Source organism: Chenopodium quinoa, unplaced genomic scaffold (assembly GCF_001683475.1).
Source record: "Chenopodium quinoa cultivar QQ74 unplaced genomic scaffold, ASM168347v1, whole genome shotgun sequence".
NCBI classification, from domain to species: domain Eukaryota; kingdom Viridiplantae; phylum Streptophyta; class Magnoliopsida; order Caryophyllales; family Amaranthaceae; genus Chenopodium; species Chenopodium quinoa.
In genome coordinates this window covers 3182219-3201398 of record NW_018744616.1, presented here as the reverse complement: position 1 = coordinate 3201398, position 19180 = coordinate 3182219, and the positions used below count along the sequence as shown (strand labels likewise).

Sequence of the window (19180 nt, the reverse complement as noted above, 5' to 3'; positions counted from 1 at the left end):
TCCGAAATTAGTTTTTATATTTAAATTTGATGATTTTATGTTTAATTATTTCTTTTTCGAATTCTCCTTTATATTTTATTCCGAATTTTATGTTTAGATCTCTATAATTTGTGCTTTGAAACAAAAGGTATGCATAATTTTTTTTTTTAAACAAAAGGTTTTTTTTAAAAAAAAAAAAAAGAATTTTGTTACTTATATTTCCTATACATTAACATTTTGGTTTTTATTTACTTTTTATATATTTTTTTTTCCAATTTGTGAACAAAATGCTTTTATTTTGTTAGATGTTTTTTGTGTTTAGTTATTTTTCAAAACAAATTGTTGTTTAGAATTTTGTATGGCTATTTTTTGAAAATTTATTCAAATTTAATTTTTCTTTAACTTTTTCAAAGTTAGATTTGTAGTTTTTATTTATTTTATTTTTGTTTTATGTTTCCGTTTTTATTTAAGAACACTTTTTAATTTAAAAACAAAAATTTGATTTTTGTAATTTAATCTTTACAAAGTTGTACGTGAAATTTTCTTTTATCCATTTTCTATGATTTAAACGAATTGTGTATTGAACTCTCATCTAGCTTTATATATATATATGGGAGGGATTCGGTGAGAATATGTTCATATGTGATAATTCATACTTATATGAGAACTGATTTAAAATTTAGAACATATGAGTAAAAATTTAGAACATGCGAGTTAAAATTTAGAACATGTGATTCAAACTAAAATTCTGAACATATGAGTAATAATTTAGAACATTTGTGTGAGTAATATGTTTAGAACATTTGATTTAAGAATTAGAATAAGTGATTAAAAATTTATAAAATTTGCTTTATGAAATTTTAAACATATGAGGAAAATTTAGAACATCTGATTTAAGATTTTGAATATGTGAATAAAAATTTAGAACAAACTGATATAGAATATAGAACGTGTGAGTAAAGAATTTAGAACATAAGTGTAAAAAAATAAAACTTGCGCTTTAAAATCTGGAACATATAATTAAAAAACTTAGAAAACATGTTTTAAAATTTAGAACATATAAATTAAAATTTTGGAACAAGTTATTTAAAATTTATGACATCAAACTTAACTAATTTATGGTTTAGAACATGTGAATACTAAATTAGAACATTTGATTTTATTTAGAACACCTAAAGAAAAGTTTAGAACATTAGATTTAAAATTTAAAACATACGAGTAAAAATTTAGAACGTAAAGAGTGTTCTCACATAAGAAAAATTCTCACGAGAGCCTTCCCCCCCCCCCCCCCCCCCCCTCTCTCTCTCTCTATATATATATATATATATATATATTATTTTTTTTTTCCTATGTTTAAAGATCTGCTATTTTTGTTTTATATTCAATCCTAATTTTTTCTATAATTTCGTTTCTTTTTTTCGAAAATCTAGAAAAATATTTTAATATTTATATGGATTTTCTTAAAGGAATTGGTTTATTGTTTTCTACTTTTCTTGGACTATATACAAAAATAAAAAAAAAAAATCATAAAAAACATTGCTTGTTTTTTTCGTTATTTATTTTTTTTGTTTTACATATTATTGCTTTGGTTATATTTTAAATTAGGTCCACAAATTAAATTTAAGGATTTAGATAATTTTTTAATTTACATATTAAAATAGGTTTTTTTTTTTTATTTTTTTTTTAATTTTTTTATTTTTTTGGTGTTGTGAAAAATCTTTTGTTTAAAAGTTGATGAACTTCGCTTTATTTTTTATAATTTTCTATAACTTTTTTTTTTTACCTTTTGTTATTCTTAGTTTGATTTTTTACAAAATTATCTTTTTCTATAGTTTATATTTTACTCTACAAGCAGATATTTGTATTTTGTATTAATTCTTTTGATGTTTTATTATTGTTAATTTTTAAATGGAATTATTTTTCATAAATATATTCGTTAAATTTTTTTTCTTCATTTTTATTTTTAAAGGTAGGCATAACTAGATCCACCCAAAAAAAAAAAAAAAAATTTTCTCTTGTTGCTTGGGCTAAATACTAGTTATCAATTTAAATATGTTACTCCCTCTGTCCCTATTGTCCCTATTTGATAGTCACTTTTGGACAATTTTCATGGGAATTAATAAACATGAATAAGAAGTAGCAAAAGTTCATTAAAAAATTTAGTAGAGAGGGAAAGTAATTAAAGTTCATGAGAAATCAAAATTTACATTGGAAAGTTAAATTTGCACACATATTTTTGCAAATTGAAGTAAATTTTGGTAAAAATTCAGGGGTCGTTTGGCTCACACGCGGTAATCAAAATGGAATGAACAAAGGGAAAGACAAGGAATGGAATGAAAATACGTAAAATTTTGTATGCCCTTTGTTTTGAAAACAAAGGGATTGAGACCCACCACCACCACACATCCATCTGAAGTCTACTCGTGTCTACTCGTCGGAGGTTGTCGCACCTCCCTCACCATTCGCCTCCCTTCTCCGGCCATCCCCGCCGGCGAGGAGGGTTGAGGTAGGTGCGAACATGGGCAGCGTGATACCTTGGGGGGGGGGGGTGGGGAATGAACTTAGAAGGATTTGGGGGAATTGAGGGGGTAAAGGGAAAAGGGAAAAATGACTATCAAACAACAACAAAGGGAATCAGGGTGCGAATACTCCCAACTAAACGACCCCTAATATTAATGGTACTTGAAAAAAGCAAATTTGACTAACATTTTGGGGCACCAAAAATGGAATAAGTGACTATCAAATAGGGACAGAGGGAGTATTAATTAAAAATAATAGTCGTAAAGCACTACTACCTAAGTTAACAAAATATAATTACTATTATACTTTTTTTTTGTTTAATTAAAGTAAAATATAAGTATCATTAAGTAGCTAGTTAGCTTAAAACATATTTAAATAATGAAACGAATCTTATGTGCATTTTTTTTGTAATGTTCAGTTATCACTTCTGCTTTTGTTTGCATTATAAAATTATATATATTTAATAATTAATTTAATCTTGTGATTTGATTTTATTTTTTACTCATTATTAAAACTACCCTCTCGTAGTTCATCCCCAACCAAGTAATTTATAATATTATTTCATATATGTTATAACATCATAATATTTTTTATTCAGTTTTTTTTTTTTTTTATTTCTTCTATTTTAATGATACTTGTTTGTATATAATCATATTTTTCTTCATATTTTGGCATTGTGTCACTTATCAATCCTTTTAAATTACATGTCATTTATTTATTGTGTAACTGTCTTTCTTTATATAACTACTATAAATGTTTTTAACTTGGTTTTATTCTAAATTTGCGTTGTGATAATATTTATATTTTTCAGCAATTTTGATATTTTTATTGCATATCTTTAGGCTTTCTTTTATCAACTAAAATTGTATGGTATTTTTTTAAACTTTAAATTATCTTTTGACTTTTTTTTTTTTTAAAAAAAACCCTTATTTTGTATATCATTTAATAATTTTCAACAAAACAATTGATGAAAAACCCAATTAAATGGTGGGGGAAAAATGCCCTAAGAATCAACATGTGTTGATATTGCTATCTAGTGTATAGTTATATGTTATAGATTGATTATTATGATAATTATAAATTTTTGTAGGAATAGCAAATTTATGTTAGTGGTTTGACTTTTGTATTGCTTTGTTGGAGTACAAAATTTAACTAATTATTTTAGGACAAAACAATCTGAAAAATTGTTTTTGTTAATCTATTTTTTGCTTTTGGCTTATTATAGTCTTGTTTTTGTTGTTTTTATTATTGTTGTTGTTATTGTTAGAGAAAAGCTATTTATTTCTTACCTATAAGATCTGTTTTGTGAAAATAACTTATTTGTTTTAGAAATAAACAAATATTATCGATACACTCGAAGATAATGTATTTCCTTTATATATATATATATATATATATATAAAGAAAATACTTTATGTGAAGTTAATTTAATTTCAAATTTTCACAAAAAATACATGGATCGATAACTATCTTGTTCACCACACAAGTTTTATCATGGTGCTTATCATAGCTATGCGCACCTTGATAAACCCATTCTAGTAGTTCTCCCAGCGAAACTTTCAAGTGTCTAAATGTATAAGCTCTCATAATGAAAGATACATATTGTTGGTATGGGTAGGGGTTTGCAAATTAGAGGTGAGCATATCCGGGTACCCGATCAAATACTTGGAACCGGTTAACACCGGGTCCGGAAAATTAAAACTGGTTCCGGAACTTGTGAAATCAGGTCCTAGATTTTTAGAACTGGTCCCAGATTCGGTGGGAACCGTTTCCAAAACCGGGTACCCGTTTAAATGTCAATGTGTACATAAAAATAAAAAAACCCAAGCTATGTCACATCAAATCACCACTGTCTGTAGCCGGTACAACCCTGTCTAGCTGGCCGTCAACCTCCTCAGCCACTTAGAAACTCAACCATCAGCACCATGGATGAATTCTTGATGTATAAAAAAAAACCTTGATCATCAAATTTTCAAATCAACTCATGTAAATCTAAAAGATTGTAGATCTACTAATTATTAATTAATTTTTTCAGAAAATGAAAAACTAAAGACGAAGTTCAACATTGATGGACAAGAAAAAGGCAAAGGGTTGAAAAGAATTATTAAAAAAAAAAAAGAGTAAGAAAACTGAAGTTTTCTAATGGTATTATTGTTACAAGAAGATGTATAAAAAAACCTTAATCATCAAATTTTCAAATCAACTCATATTAATTTAAAAGATTGTAGATCTACTAATAATTAATTAATTTTTTCAGAAAATGATAAACTAAAGACGAAGTTCAACATTGATGGAAGAAGAAAAAGGCAAAGGGTTGAAAAGAATTATTAAAAAAAAAAGAGTAAGAAAACTGAAGTCTTCTACTGGTATTATTATTACAAGAAGATGGGTAAAAAAAAGATGACTGCGTGTTTGTAAGTGAGTTAGGTTTAAGGTTAGTAGGATAAATGGGTTGGGCTTAATGCAAACTATGTAGTACATTTATATTTTATGGTTTGTATTAATAGTACGTGGTGGGCTAGGCTAAATTCAAGTTAAAGATATTTTAAACTTTCTAGTACCGGGCACCGGGTCCAAAATTCTAAGAATTGGAATTGGTACCGGCTATAATCGGGTCTTAGTTTTTGGATTTGGAATTGGTTTCGACGGGTCCAATTACGCGTTCGGACCTACCGATTCCTAACTAATTCCGAGTCCAGTACTGGGTACCTAATATTCATGCTCACCCCTAGTGCAAATGAATACTTAGACCTATGATCGGATCAAAATCAGACTTGATTGGACCCGATTGGATTGATTGAAATTGGTTCCTAATTTCACTACTACACTAGAGATTTCCTTTTCCCCTAATAACTTTTGATCATCCAAAAGCATATGTAATTCACGCTACATATGCTATTTTGAGATTTCGTTGTGATCCGGGTTCATCTCGAATTATTCTTGTTTTGACTAGAAATCGATCCATATTTTTATATGCATATCTTTTTAATTCCTTTTAATTGTTAACCTTTTTATTATTAATACAACCATTTGCAATATAAAATGTAAATCCTAAATTTTATTTGTTCGTTGCATAACATTTTATAAATTCATACAATATGATTATTAAATTTCCGGTTTATAAAATTTTGGAATTTTATAATTTTTGTATTTTATTGATTTTTTTATGAATTTTATAATTTTTGTATTTTATTGATTTTTTTTACTATAACTTATTTTTTTAAAAAAAATTAGGATTTTAATATTAAAATCACAAAAGCAGCTTTAATTGGTCAAAAGTGGTCCAAAATTGGATCATACAGTAATAATCAAGTTTGCACAAATATGACCTCGTCTCAATTCGGCCCAACCATAGTCATATGTATATACTATGTGTAGTACATCAAATCTCTGAAGCTATGATATGTGACCTTGATAACTTCGTTGCGCTTAAAAAGTGCCCACATATTTGGTCGAAGCCAATGGTATAGCCTTGTAATGAAAATTAATCACATATTCGACCATAGCCTATGATGTAACCCCATACCCACCTCTAGGTTAGGCGACTAACTTGTCACAAATTGATGTGGGACCATTTGTAACACCTTATCCCTTGGTGGAGTATAGTGTAACTAAATTTGTTTTTAGAACTAATAATTGTTCCTATAGAGTATTGACTAACCTAGGCTTGGTTCATGGTTCATGGTGACATTAGAATTTAGAAGGCATCAACGATTATTTGCAATGTGAGAAGGCGTAATTGGTGGTGTGTTTAGGCAAGGAGGCGTAAATCAAGGCATGTGCTTTACACAAATAATTTTTGTTGGAATATTTATGTTAATAGATCGATCTTGGTAAAGGTCCTCAACCACCGACTTGATGTGCATCGAGGAGGACTCACAACTTGCTTCACATACCAACACAAGGATGATCTTTGATAAGGTCTTAGTTAACAAATAACCGTAACTTTAAGGTCCCAAAATGCTAGTTTTTAAAATTTTTAATCTAAAATAATATACATCTTTTTTTTTTTTTATTATTTTTTATAATTTTTTTATGTCCTATTAGTAAATGATTGTTTATGCACAAATATATATATATATATATATATATATATATATATGTACATGTACATATGTATGTATGTACATGTACATATATATATATATATGTACATATAATTGAAATCTCTAATCTCATTTTAATTGCTATGTTGTGGTTTGATTGATCCATGAAATTAGATAAAAAAAACTTCAGTCTTATTCGTTTTTTTAATTAATAAAAATTAGATCTCACATGCATATCTTATTTTCGAAATAAATTGCATCTTTTGTTTTCATTTGTTGGAAAACTTTAGATGACATCTTTTAACAAAATATAATTTTATTTATTTATTTATCTTGAACTCTTTATTTTCATTTGTGAGAATATAGGCTCTATTGGGTAACAACATTCTAGATAGTAGATTAAGTTTTGCTCCCTTCATTTTCCTCGGCGAAACTATAGTTACGCAAACTATGGAAAGGTGAAATAGAAGATCCTTTATGTGGATAATTTTACTTTAAGGAGGAGAGATATAGAGTAGGAGTTTAATTAAATATATTTGGATATAAAGAGTAGAAGTTTGATTTAATATAACTGGACCCCCATGAAGTGAGGCTTTATATGATAAAAAATGCATAAATTATTGACATATAAGGAATAAAGTAAGAGTGAGGAGAACTTAGAAAGACGGATGAAAACGGAAAGTGAGTAGATTAGGAAAACGGAGGAAATATAAAATAAGTGTATGGCAAGGTGGTGGTTCATGTAGCGGGGTTAATGGTAGAGATACCATGTGACTAGCTTGTCTTGAAAGTAAAAATTTTAGTGTTCAAAGTTTGTAGGTTGTGTTTATCAAATTTGGTTACTTTTAAAACAATATGTACCGATTTTATTGTATTTTAATATTTTAAGCACTACTTTTATCAATTACTCATACTATTAACCACTACACTAATAGTTACTTTTTTTTTTTGTAAGCACAACACTTTCCTTTTGCGGCCTTTTTTGTAAGTGTATCACTTTACTTTTATGGTTTTTTTTTGTAAGTGAATCAATTCCTTCTTTCATCACATAAAAGGTAAAAGAAATATGTTATGGTGGTGATGGTAGTTTAAAATTTTAAAGGTTATCTTAGTTTTGGAGAATAAGACATTGTTGAAGTATTAGTTTCTCCATAAAAGTTTAAACAAATACATTAAAGGTTGGCACCACATGATTGATAAAAAATGGGGTGCAAGATGAGAGCAAAAGTTTTGTGTTTTAAAGGGATTTTTATTTATTTATTTATTTATTTTTATTTATTTATTTATTTTTTTTTTTTTTTGGCTTCTTTGGAGGCACTACCTCATTAATCGCAAGAGTTTAACTTTTTCACTGTTCATATATATACTTGGTATTCTTTGGATCAATATTTATTTATATTTTCATCATATCAACTTTTAATATTTCTTACTAATATATATTTGCCAATATTAATGGTCAAAGTTTTGCTTTGATACGTGTAACCACCAAATTATTGCCATTATAGGGGGTAGCAATTTTGATTAGTGCCATAAATAGAGAAGATATTAAGTGAGAGTTGGGTAGCAGAATATTGGTGGGAAATGAAGGATGAAGGCTGCGATATCATAATAGATTTATGCTAAAGATTGTAGAAAGGAATTGGAGAAGCCTTTATTATATTAGTGAGTTTCATTGAATAATTATGGTACTTAAGAAAGCACCATGGTTTATCCAAGGTATATTGCCTATATATAGGTGATTATAATGCAATTACTTTATTGATATCAATCTTGAGTGAGGTATATCTTCTACATGAATTTCAGGTGGACACAAAGGGAAAGTCCACTCTTGGAATTGAGTTGCAAGATGAATACTCATTGATTGCTTGATTGGTGGCTTACGATGATATTGTTTTGAGTTGATGATTTTTGAGAGAGGAGATGCATGATTGAAGAAAGGGAAAGTCCACTCTTGGAATTCAGGACATAAAAAATTATATATATACAAAAATTATACAAGTCACTAATGAATCTAAAATTGAATTTTTAAAATTATATATTATGTTTTACCAATAATTAGTGTTTGGCCTGTACGATGTCTTGAGTCATTGTACATGAAATCAAAATCGTCATTAAGTATCTGAATTATGAATGAATTAGCGATATAATGGTTAGATATTATATCAATCATGAAATTACACAATATAACCAAACTTTAAAAGAGAGATGTAATTACTTCAAAAAATGAATTCTGAGCGTTTTGAAGAATAATACGAAGTAGAAAATAAAGACTGTGTTAAGCTTCGTTCATTTCACCTTATTTTTCCTAAATTGAAATATTTTAACCAAATAGAAATTAGTTTTGCTGAACTTGTATTATTTTTATTGACCGGAAATTAATTTTATGAAACTGAAATTATTTTTTCCGGCTGAAACTATTTTTACCGATTTTCTAATAAATTTCTTCTTTAAATATACTGAATTTTACTGAATTGAAATTATTCTTACTGAACTAGACTTATTTTTACTGTAATGCTAACTTAAATTATATTTGCTGAAACCGAGATTATTTTGGTTGAACCAAAATTATTTTTTTTTACAGGTTTTCTACTATATTTCTTCTTTAAAGATACTGAATTATACTCAACTGGAATAATTTTTACCAAACTAGATTTATTTTTACTGTATATAAATTATTTTACTTAATTGAAATTATGTTTACTTAATATTATTTTCTTAAGATGAAGTGAACAGCCTTAATGAACATAGTTGATTATCATTTAGAAAAATAGAGATAATAAAAATTAGGGTGATTGTATGGAAAGGAAACAAATATAAAATGCAGCACTGTAGTGTAATATTAGTTTATTTGTTTTTTTATTTTTTTAAGAGAATGAAGCAATTATTGCAAGGTGAAAGGGAATACAAGACTTGTGTGCCATGTCTAGTGGCGGAGACACCCTTGTGCACGGTAGGTCACGTGACCTAGCACAAAAACAGAGAAGGTTTAAATATTAAATATTGCAATTAGTAATGATAGGTACTCCGTAGTCCAATGGTGGAGGCTTCATATTTTTAGACTAAAGTTACCGGTTCGACTCCTAGGGGAAGCTACTTTCCTTCCTTTTTTCTTGCATTAAGAAGATGTAATATATAAACATTTAACAATGCAATTATACAAGTAAGTGCTTAGTGTTGTAATGGTGGGAGACATTGTAAATTTTGCCAAAGGTTATGGGTATGATTCCTAAGGACAATGTTTTTTTTTTTTTTTTTTCCTTTTTACATATATCTACCACTACCTACTTAGTTGTCAAACTGGTACATTGTTAAAGTCATTGTTCGAAAATTTTTTGGTAGTTTCATTAGTGACTTGTCATTATCCTTCTCCTTCCCCGTAACATTTAATATTTTTGGAATGTCTTTTTATAGAAATTTTTTTGGTAGTTTCATTAGTGACTTGTCATATCCTTCTCCTTCCCGGTAACATTTAATATTTTTGGAATGTCTTTTTTTAATTAACTTTTAGAATATTAATGCATTAATTATGATTGGTATCGGTCGATGGGTAACGGTGACCTAGCACCCGTAAAATCCTGGATCCGCCACTGGCCATGTCATTGGTCATGTGGCATCAAGTCATGTTGAGGGAAGGATGACACAAGTTAAGATGTTTCTTTTATAATATTATAGATTATAGATCTGAATATATATAAACTTAAAGGTTTTATAGAATGGAGACAAGTGGTTGACAAACACTTAGGTTCTTCTCTATACTAGAATTTCTTCTATCCTTGTTTATTTTTTAGTAGTTTATCCAACATATTAGCCTTTATTAACACTATCTTATCTTATCTTGTATGAATTATTAGACCGGTAGGTGAGGCGAGTAGGCCTTAACTACAGTGTGTCGAAAGGGACTTAAGACGAAATTTTGAGTTTGAAGCTCTCCCCATTTTGGCTCGTTTGGTGGTCACAAGTGTTTCACTACCACGCTCGTTAGCTTGGCTAGTTTGATAGTGAAGATTTTACGACTACCATTGATGGAGAGAGATAATGAAGGGGTTACCAGCTGAATAAATGGGGAGGATAGGGAAAAATGGAGAAAGATTAAGGTTGTGATATCATAATAGATTTATGAGAAAGATTAATAATACTGTTGAGATGGTATAAGTCTACAACTATAAATTGCGTTACAGGAGATTTAAACTCATTCACTAGAAGATACATTAATAATCTATAAAAGATATTTGTCTAAGATATTGGCATTATATTATCTGGTGATACCAAGAAATATATATGCTAACTGTATAATTTACTATCCGAGACATTGATATGCCTTCATGACATGGGTTAGCTGCATTTTGAACTGTGCTTGTGCAGGCAGTTGGTTCATCGCACTGCCCCTTTAGTCTGTTGGCTGCTAGAATTAGGAAGTCAGTAGTTAGTTCATATTTCCTTATATTGATTATGTATTTTAAGGAATTATGGTATTTTTTTTTTTTAAGATATTATTGGAATTGTGGAACTTAATTATGTATCTTTATCCCCGTTTTCCTTAAGCATATGCACGGAAATTATCATCTGGTTTCTGTTAAGTGAATTTCTGCTGACTGGTTCTGCATTTCTGTATGCCTCTTGCAGCAACTTGTGTTAGATATTTGTAGTTGGGAACATCCCAATTTTCGCTGATAGACGGGAGTAACCTGTTGCAGATTTTGTAAGTTCTATTACTCATATCGTTGCAAGTCTTGTGGCTTTAGCGTTCGGGGTTTCTTCCCTGCTTTTCTTTATTTGGTGACCCACTTTAGACTCTTAACAGCTTTTTGTCTGCTGCAGATGCATGGTTGGCGCTCTTGTGCTCTCCTTATCAGGTTTACGCTTACTCTTTGCTGATATGTTTAGAAGGGAGATTTTAACAATATGAGCGGCTATGAGTTTTATCTGTATTATTATTGTTTTGAATATGCATATTTAATTTAAGAGGGAATCAGGAAGAGAGTTTGTGTACATGGGAACTCGAATTGATACTAGAAATAATTAGTTTGCACTTATGTTAAGTAACCACACACTACCAGTTACAGTTGTAATTTGTAATAACAACCAATAGAGTGTTTCATATTTATTTAGTAATGGTTACCTATCTTAACTATCATCCCTTTAATTTACCAACCTACATTTTGCTCCCATGATTTTACTAAAATAAGAAGCAAAAAAGTTAAAATATTCCGCATTTAGGTGTAGTTATTTATTTATTTATTTAATTATTTTTGCTTTTGTTTCATGCCTTGGGGTTGGATTTTTTTTTTTTTTTTTTTTTTTTTGTAGAGGTAATGTTTATAATGAGGGTGTGTAACGGTGGTGGTGGGTAAATGGTTTTGAAAATATCTACCCCTTTATCTCTATATTTTTTAATTTCCATACAACCTGACTTACATATTATTTTAATAAATTCAAATCAAACGTTTACAAATTTTTGCAGTCAAATTATTGTACTTAAAAATCGGAGCGAATATTGAAATGAATATTATTATAATGAATTAATCTCTCACAATAGTTTTGAATAATTCATATATGATTAGAGAGTTTATTAAAATTTCAAGTGTTAAGTTATAAGTTACATTCATAAATTAAGATTTATATTAGTTTAGTATGTAACCATTGTATAATGACGCTTAAGTTGAGGAATTTGAAAGAAACCACCTTTTATATCACTTTTGTTATTATTATTATTATTATTTTTATTATTATTATTATTATTATTATTATTATTATATTTCAAAAACAAAAGTCATACAACCTACAATAAATTAGTGGGAAGCCGAGATACAATCTGGGCCCCCACTCCTCTAGCTATAGCAAATCCTACCCTAGTGAAGATATTATTATTATTATTATTATTATTATTATTATTATTATTGTTATTATTATTATTATCATCATTATTATTATTATTATTATTATAATAATAATTATTATTATCATTATTATTATTAATTATTATTAATTATTATTATTATTATTATTATTTTTTAAGAATTACCTAAAGCCACAATACTTTTTGCAAGAAAACACCTTAGGCCGTTTCAGGGCATTGACCATGTTTCCCGGCGTTGATTCTCACATGAGTATCAGTGCGCAACCCCTCCCTTTTTTCCCCTTTTACCTCCATTTACTATTTTTCTCCTCAAAACCACCAAAACCATAGCCTAACCAACCCCATCCGCCGACGCCCCTGACTAGCTGCCACTAGAACCACCTCTACACCATCACCCATCAACCTAGTTGATATCACCGCCCACCCAAATTACTCTAAACCCACCCGAAATAATCCAATTTAATTCTTTTTTTCCCTCCAATTAGACTTTCTCTCTCCTTTGTTCTTCCTATAAACCCTCGAATTCAATTAATTGATGGGGCAAATCCAGTGTTTTGTTGGAATTGTTGCAAAGAACTACTTTAATTAACTTACTTTTGAGGTAGGTAAGTTGTTAGAATGAATGAAATTGATTCATTGTTGATTTAATTGGTTTATAATTTACCGTAGGTTTGGGTTTTTAATTGGAGGGACAAAGGGGGAAAAAATCGCTACCAACACTCTTCTCTCCTCTTTATTGGTTGTTTTTAAGGTGTAAAGGGTTGTTTTCGGGATGTTTAGGGTTGTTAATAAGGTGGTTGGTGGTGTTTATGAAGATGCTAAGGGCTTTTTAATTTGGTGTTTTCGATTAGTCTACTGGTTTTGGAAGGTGATGGATGGTGTAGGGGGGGGGGGTGAGGGGTTAATTTCAAGTGAGGTTGGTTTTTTTTTTTTTTTTTTTTTTTTTTTTTTTTTTTTTTTTTTTTGGGGGGGGGGGAGGTACGGTTTTTTCCGAGTGGATTTGAGGGGGGGGGGAGGGTACGATTTTTTCCGAGTGGACTTGGGTGGTTTCGGGTAGGACGTGGGTGGTTTTGGATGTGGGCGGAGGTTTTTTCGAGTGGGTTTAGAGTTTGGGTGGACGATGATGGAGGCTAGGTTTATATGTGATGGTGTTAGTAATTGGAGAAAAAAGGGAAAATTAAAAAAAGAAAGGGAGGGCTTGAGCACGTGACCCTCATGGGGAACCCGGGAAGCAAGATCAACGCCTTGAAACTGGTACAAGGTGTTATCTCGTAAAAAATATCTGGATTTAGGTGTGTTCTTACCCACAAAAAAAAAGTTTTAAAAAGTTGTTTTTGACAATTTTATAATGGGTACATGTTTAGTAAGACAAGTGAGCTTAATTTACTAGTAAATGCTTTCTCCTAAGCTAATTAATTTTTTCTTAGTGAAATCTCTCTCTCTCTCTCCATAAAAGAAGACTCAACCACATTTCCTAAGAACCCCGTCATCTTGACAAGGACATTGCAATGGAGTGAATGATGAAAGTGACAATAATTGCTTCCCTAATTGCGCAAATACGGTACAGTTTTTTTTTTCCCTAACTTAGTATAAACATATGATGGATTGAATTGTGAATTTTGAGTGATTGCCGTCCATAATAATGTCAATTTGAAGTGTTTTATGTTGCATTTTAGTTGGTGTAGGTGTTAAAGTCTGAATTTTGGCTATTTCAAATCAATTGCAAGTAAACTGAGTTGTGGTCCTAATGTTGGAGTTAGGGTTAATTGGTGACTTGAGAAAACTGATAACCTGTTGATATTGATGTGATGTTAATGATAATAATTTTAATAGAAATTAGATAAAATTGAAGTAGCTAAGTTGTCTAAGACACAAGATGCATTTCTAGTCATTTTTTAACTGATTAAAAAGCAACTATTGTAGTTGTGATGAGATTCATTACTAAAACGTGAAATCTATTTTCTAAACCATGATATATATTTTTTTTCATAATGATGGTTGTGTGTAAATGCGTTTTCATTTTAATTGAAAAAGTGTTCCTAATGATGATGGTTTTGTACTGAATAAAATTGTTTCAATTGATGTTGAAAATGGTAATGTATATTTTATACTAGTCCACATTTTAAGGAAAATTGTTTGTCACTTACTACCTTGCAAATTAGGCACCTCAGTAATTACTACCTTCAAAATAAATTAATAAATACTATCTTTTAAAATTAGATTATTTTTTCAACTTTTGTGTATTTTTTAGTACAAAAGAGTTGGTGATGATTATAAAAAACCACATTATTTAAAGAAAAAATTGACAATTGCAGCTATTTAAATTTTGATTTTTGTAAATTACAATCATTTAAAAAAATTTGGGAAGTGCAGCCAAAAGTACTAATAAATTATAAATTGCAACCCAAGTCAATTTTTTCTTGATTTTTGTGTCGAAAAATGTTCCGTTACGGTTTAGGGGTCATTTTCATTCCTTTAAAGACCTAAATTGAGCTTGAAATTTGCAAAAAAATTACGTAAGTGTCTCATTTTTTGTATAAATGTGTGCAACTATTTTTTGATGTTTAAACGAGGCCCTTATGTTAATTTTTTGCCAATTCCGAGTTCATTTTGGTTATTTTAGGGCTAAATTAGCTCCTAAAACCTCACCAAAATATTTTCAACACGCAAATCAATTAAATAATTGAATTGGGTTGCAATTTTCAATTTATTAGTAGTTTTGGGTTACAATTTATATTTTTTTTAAATGGCTGCAATTTGCAAAATATTAATTTTAAAAGGCTGCAATTGGCAAATTTTCCTTATTAATTGCTCATGATTTTAGAGTGTTTTTGAACCTTAATTTCTTGATAAATAAACGTTTTGCTTCACTTTTACTCTACTTTTATACGATTTTTGTGTATCCTATGTTCATGGTTATTTTTTTTTTTGGAGATTTATGGTCCATAGACGACCAACTAAAGCCTATGGATAAAGAACCGAAGCTGGAAACAAGAAGACAATGAAAAGAAGCAAAAGATCAAAAATAAACTTTTCATCAAAGAATTGAAGGGCATTGCCTCTCCATTGGGCACTATCTCTCCTGATTAGTGAAGAGGGCCTCTCACACATAATACTAACCTTCCTACCCAAAGTCAATTTTGATGTTTAGAATGTGGCGCGTCCTCTCCATTAGTATAGTGCGGTTTATCACACTTCCTCTCTACCTATTTGGAGGTGTATTCTCTCTACCTATTTGGAGAGCCTTCTCCACTCTAGAGCTGGAGTTCTTGACTTATACTAGACCTAAAGTGGCACGACCTCTCCACATGGCGTGGCTGCGCCCGTCTTTTCTTGAAATGGGCACTAAATTTTTTTTTCGGGAAATCTCATCCCGGGAGGGAATTTTGCTCCAAACCAAAGAAGGAGTTCATGCACTTTCGTAAGATACAAGATTGAAAGATATGGCTTTGTCCAGGCCGGATGACAACATTTGTTGAACTAAACGAGCGGGGGGCGCTAATGTGCCTTGGATGATCCACATCTCAAGGTTAGGCGTTGATGGGCACATTGAACTATCCGTGTGGTTGAGAGCCCTCCCAACGACACTCTTTTTTTTTTATTATGTTGATTCAAGCGAACTTTTGAGCAAAGATTAGTATGTAATTTGGAGGGATATAAATACTTCTTTAGCTTCTTTTGTACGGATATCCAATTTCTCATTGTTTTTCTCTTAGTTAGCAATTGTAGTTTATAAAAAAATTTCAAATTATTACTTGGATCCTTTTTTTTTTTTTTTTGACAAAGGAGACTAACAACAAAAAAAACAAACAACAATTAAAATTAATAACAAAGTAAGTCCCTACGACGAGCAGCCCCTGCCAAGGCATGAGCATCAGCAACAGAACTTCTAGACACCTTTCTGATATGACACGTAGAAAAACCCACAAACATATCCTGGATAGCAGCGAGAATCCAAGCAATCGAAATATCCCTAAGACCCAAATTTAAAAGCATGTCAGGAATAGCTGCACAGTCTGTATACAACAAAACCCGCGTAAACCCCAAATGAGAGGCATGTTTAAGCCCCCAAAAGCAAGCTAGCAATTCAGAATGTAGAGCTGAAGAAGCCATACAAGCTCTAGCCCCACCAGCCACTATCTGGGAAGAAACAGGCTCTTGAAAACACCAACCTGTACCCGCCGATAGATTCCTATGCTCCCAAGCACCATCAAAAAACAAGGATATCTCACAAATATCCTGTAAATTACCCTTGAGAGCAAAAATCGACTGACGACCAGACTCCGGAAGAGGAAGGACTAAATGGGGCAATTTCAGCAACCGAGCCTCCCTACTACGGACACTCCAACTCGAAGCTAAATGAAGAACAGAAGAAGGAGAAAACACCTCAGAACGAAATTTGACGTTATTCCTAGTCAGCCAAATAGCCCAACATAGACCAAAGAAATCATCCAAAAGGCCCCAATTCTTAACCTTCGCAGCCTCAGACACAAAGGTTGTAAACCAAACATGAAAGGGAGTTGCAATTCCCAATCTCAAACGATGAGCCCATGGTGAAGCATCCTAAAGAAAAGTCGTAACCTGGCATTCTCGGAACAAATGTTCCCTGGACTCAGAAGCCGCCCCACAAAGCACACACACAGGATCAATGGGAAGACCTTTTAAAACAAGCAGAGCCGACGTTGGCATAGAATTACATAGAAGTTTCCAAGAAAATAACTTCCATTTTGGGAGAATGGGTAAACCCCATAAACGCTTCCACCAAGAACCGGGAAGCATTGAAGTTAAATTCGCACGGTGGTCCAAATGCTTGAATACGCCGACTTTGTAGAAAAGGAACCATCACGAGTGAATTTCCAGTAAACAAAATCATCAATCTTCTGTCTCGGCCGATCAAGCCCCAAAATAGGCGAAGCTACATGCTGCGGAAAAAGATGCCTGACAGAAGAAGAGTCCCAAGAGCAAGAATCTGGTAACATTAATTTCGACACCATGGACGGCCTAACAGCCTGAGGAATATCCGGGTTGAAACGAACATCAACACCAGGAAGCCAACAATCCCCCAAAATACTAACCTGATTACCCTGACCAATCTTCCAGGCAGTACGTGTAGAAATGACTAAACCCCCATCCAGCAGACCCCGACTACCCCATCACGGTCGAGAACAAGAAAGACTAGGCCGAGGATTAAGAAGCCTTGGATACTTAGCCTTATACACCCTGGAAACAAGAAACTGAGGATTATGCATTAACCGCCAAGTCTGTTTTCCCATCAAGGCCAAATTAAAGGCTCGAAATTGACGAATCCCAAGACCACCCAAACCCTTAGGTAAATGAAGTATCGAAGAAGAAGACAAAGCTAAACCTTTAGAATCCTTAGCAGATTTCCACCAAAACCGAGAAAGGAGGGAGTCAATACGATCACAAATCGAAGCCGACACTTTAAAAACTGAAAGGATATGGTTGAAAGAAGCAACCACAATTGAATTAATAATAACCAATTTCGCTGCCGCTGATAATTGATACGTAGCATAAGACGCCAAGCGCTTAACCACCTTATCTACCATGAACTGGAAGGCTTTACATTTACTCCGCCCCAAATCAACTGGCATACCTAAGTAATCACCAATAGATGATCTAGATTGCATTTGAAGAGCAGAAGATAAAAACTCCCTATAATCATCTGGCGTATTCGGGATAAAGCGAACAAAGGACTTATTCATATCCAGTTTCAAAGCCGCAGAACATAACTTAGACGATGAATTAGTCATATAAGATAACAATTCATGAGCCAAGAGACTGTTATCTGACAATAGTCTTCCTGGAACAAAAGCTGACTGAGATTCTAAAATCAATGAAGGCAAAACACGACGAAGTCTACTTGTCATGCATTTAGCAATGCATTTATATACCACATTACAAAGACCAATCGGACGAAACTGAGAAGGAAATTCTGGGTTTTCCACTTTTGGCAGAAGAACCAAAAAAGTGCGGTTCCATTCTTTTAGTAAATAACCGTGAGCAAAGAAGTATTGAACAGCCGCAACAATGTCAGAACCAACTACATTCCAGTGGGCTTTAAAAAAGCCCGCCGTGTAACCATCAGGGCCCGGTGATTTGTCATCACCAATATTAAACATAGCTCTCCTAATCTTAGAGGCAGAAAAAGGTTCCAACAGGAATTGACAATCCAACGGCAATAAAGATGGGATATCCAGACTGTCCCAATCACAGATAGCCGGTGGAGGGGACGAACTGTAACAATTGTAAATACCCGAAAAATGACTTTCCAAAATAAACGAGATACCCGCATGGTCTGAAACCCAAATACCCTGTTCATCCCTAAGGCTCATAATTTTATTCCTCTGATGACGAGTCTGAACCGAGCGAAAAAGTAAATGAGAATGAGTATCCCCTAACGCGTCCCATCTCGTCTTACAACGCTGTTTCCAAAAAAGAAAGGTCGTGTGAGCTTGATCTAGTTTCTGCTGACGAAGACGTAGAAACGACTCTCGATTAGAAGAGTCACATAAAGGAAAAAGGTCAACATCAATAGAGGCTCGTAAATCCTGCCAATCAATACCCCACTGCTTCTTATGAGTAACACACCAAGACAGGAGAGAGCGTTTCAAGTCTTCTAATTTCCTGGAGATTGAAAACATGTGAGAACCAGGACAAACCTTCATCCATTTAGACGTAACCAGGTTGGATCTTAGTTGTGTTAGAAATGTTAATTTCAATTTCAATCATTGTAGATGACAAGCAAGTTCCATCATTG

At 31.7% G+C, this 19180-nt stretch overlaps 1 protein-coding gene across 1 annotated transcript in view; it reads left to right on the top strand.

Moving 5' to 3' along the window:
* The window catches only part of LOC110700055 (histone-lysine N-methyltransferase ATX1-like), a 34222-nt gene extending 22573 nt beyond the window's left edge, over nucleotides 1-11649 (top strand). The window contains exons 22-23 of the mRNA XM_021877555.1: nucleotides 11169-11244; nucleotides 11364-11649. The gene's annotated coding sequence lies outside the window, so the exon portion shown is untranslated. The remainder of the gene's footprint in view (nucleotides 1-11168; nucleotides 11245-11363) is intronic.
* Nucleotides 11650-19180: the final 7531 nt, after the last annotated feature.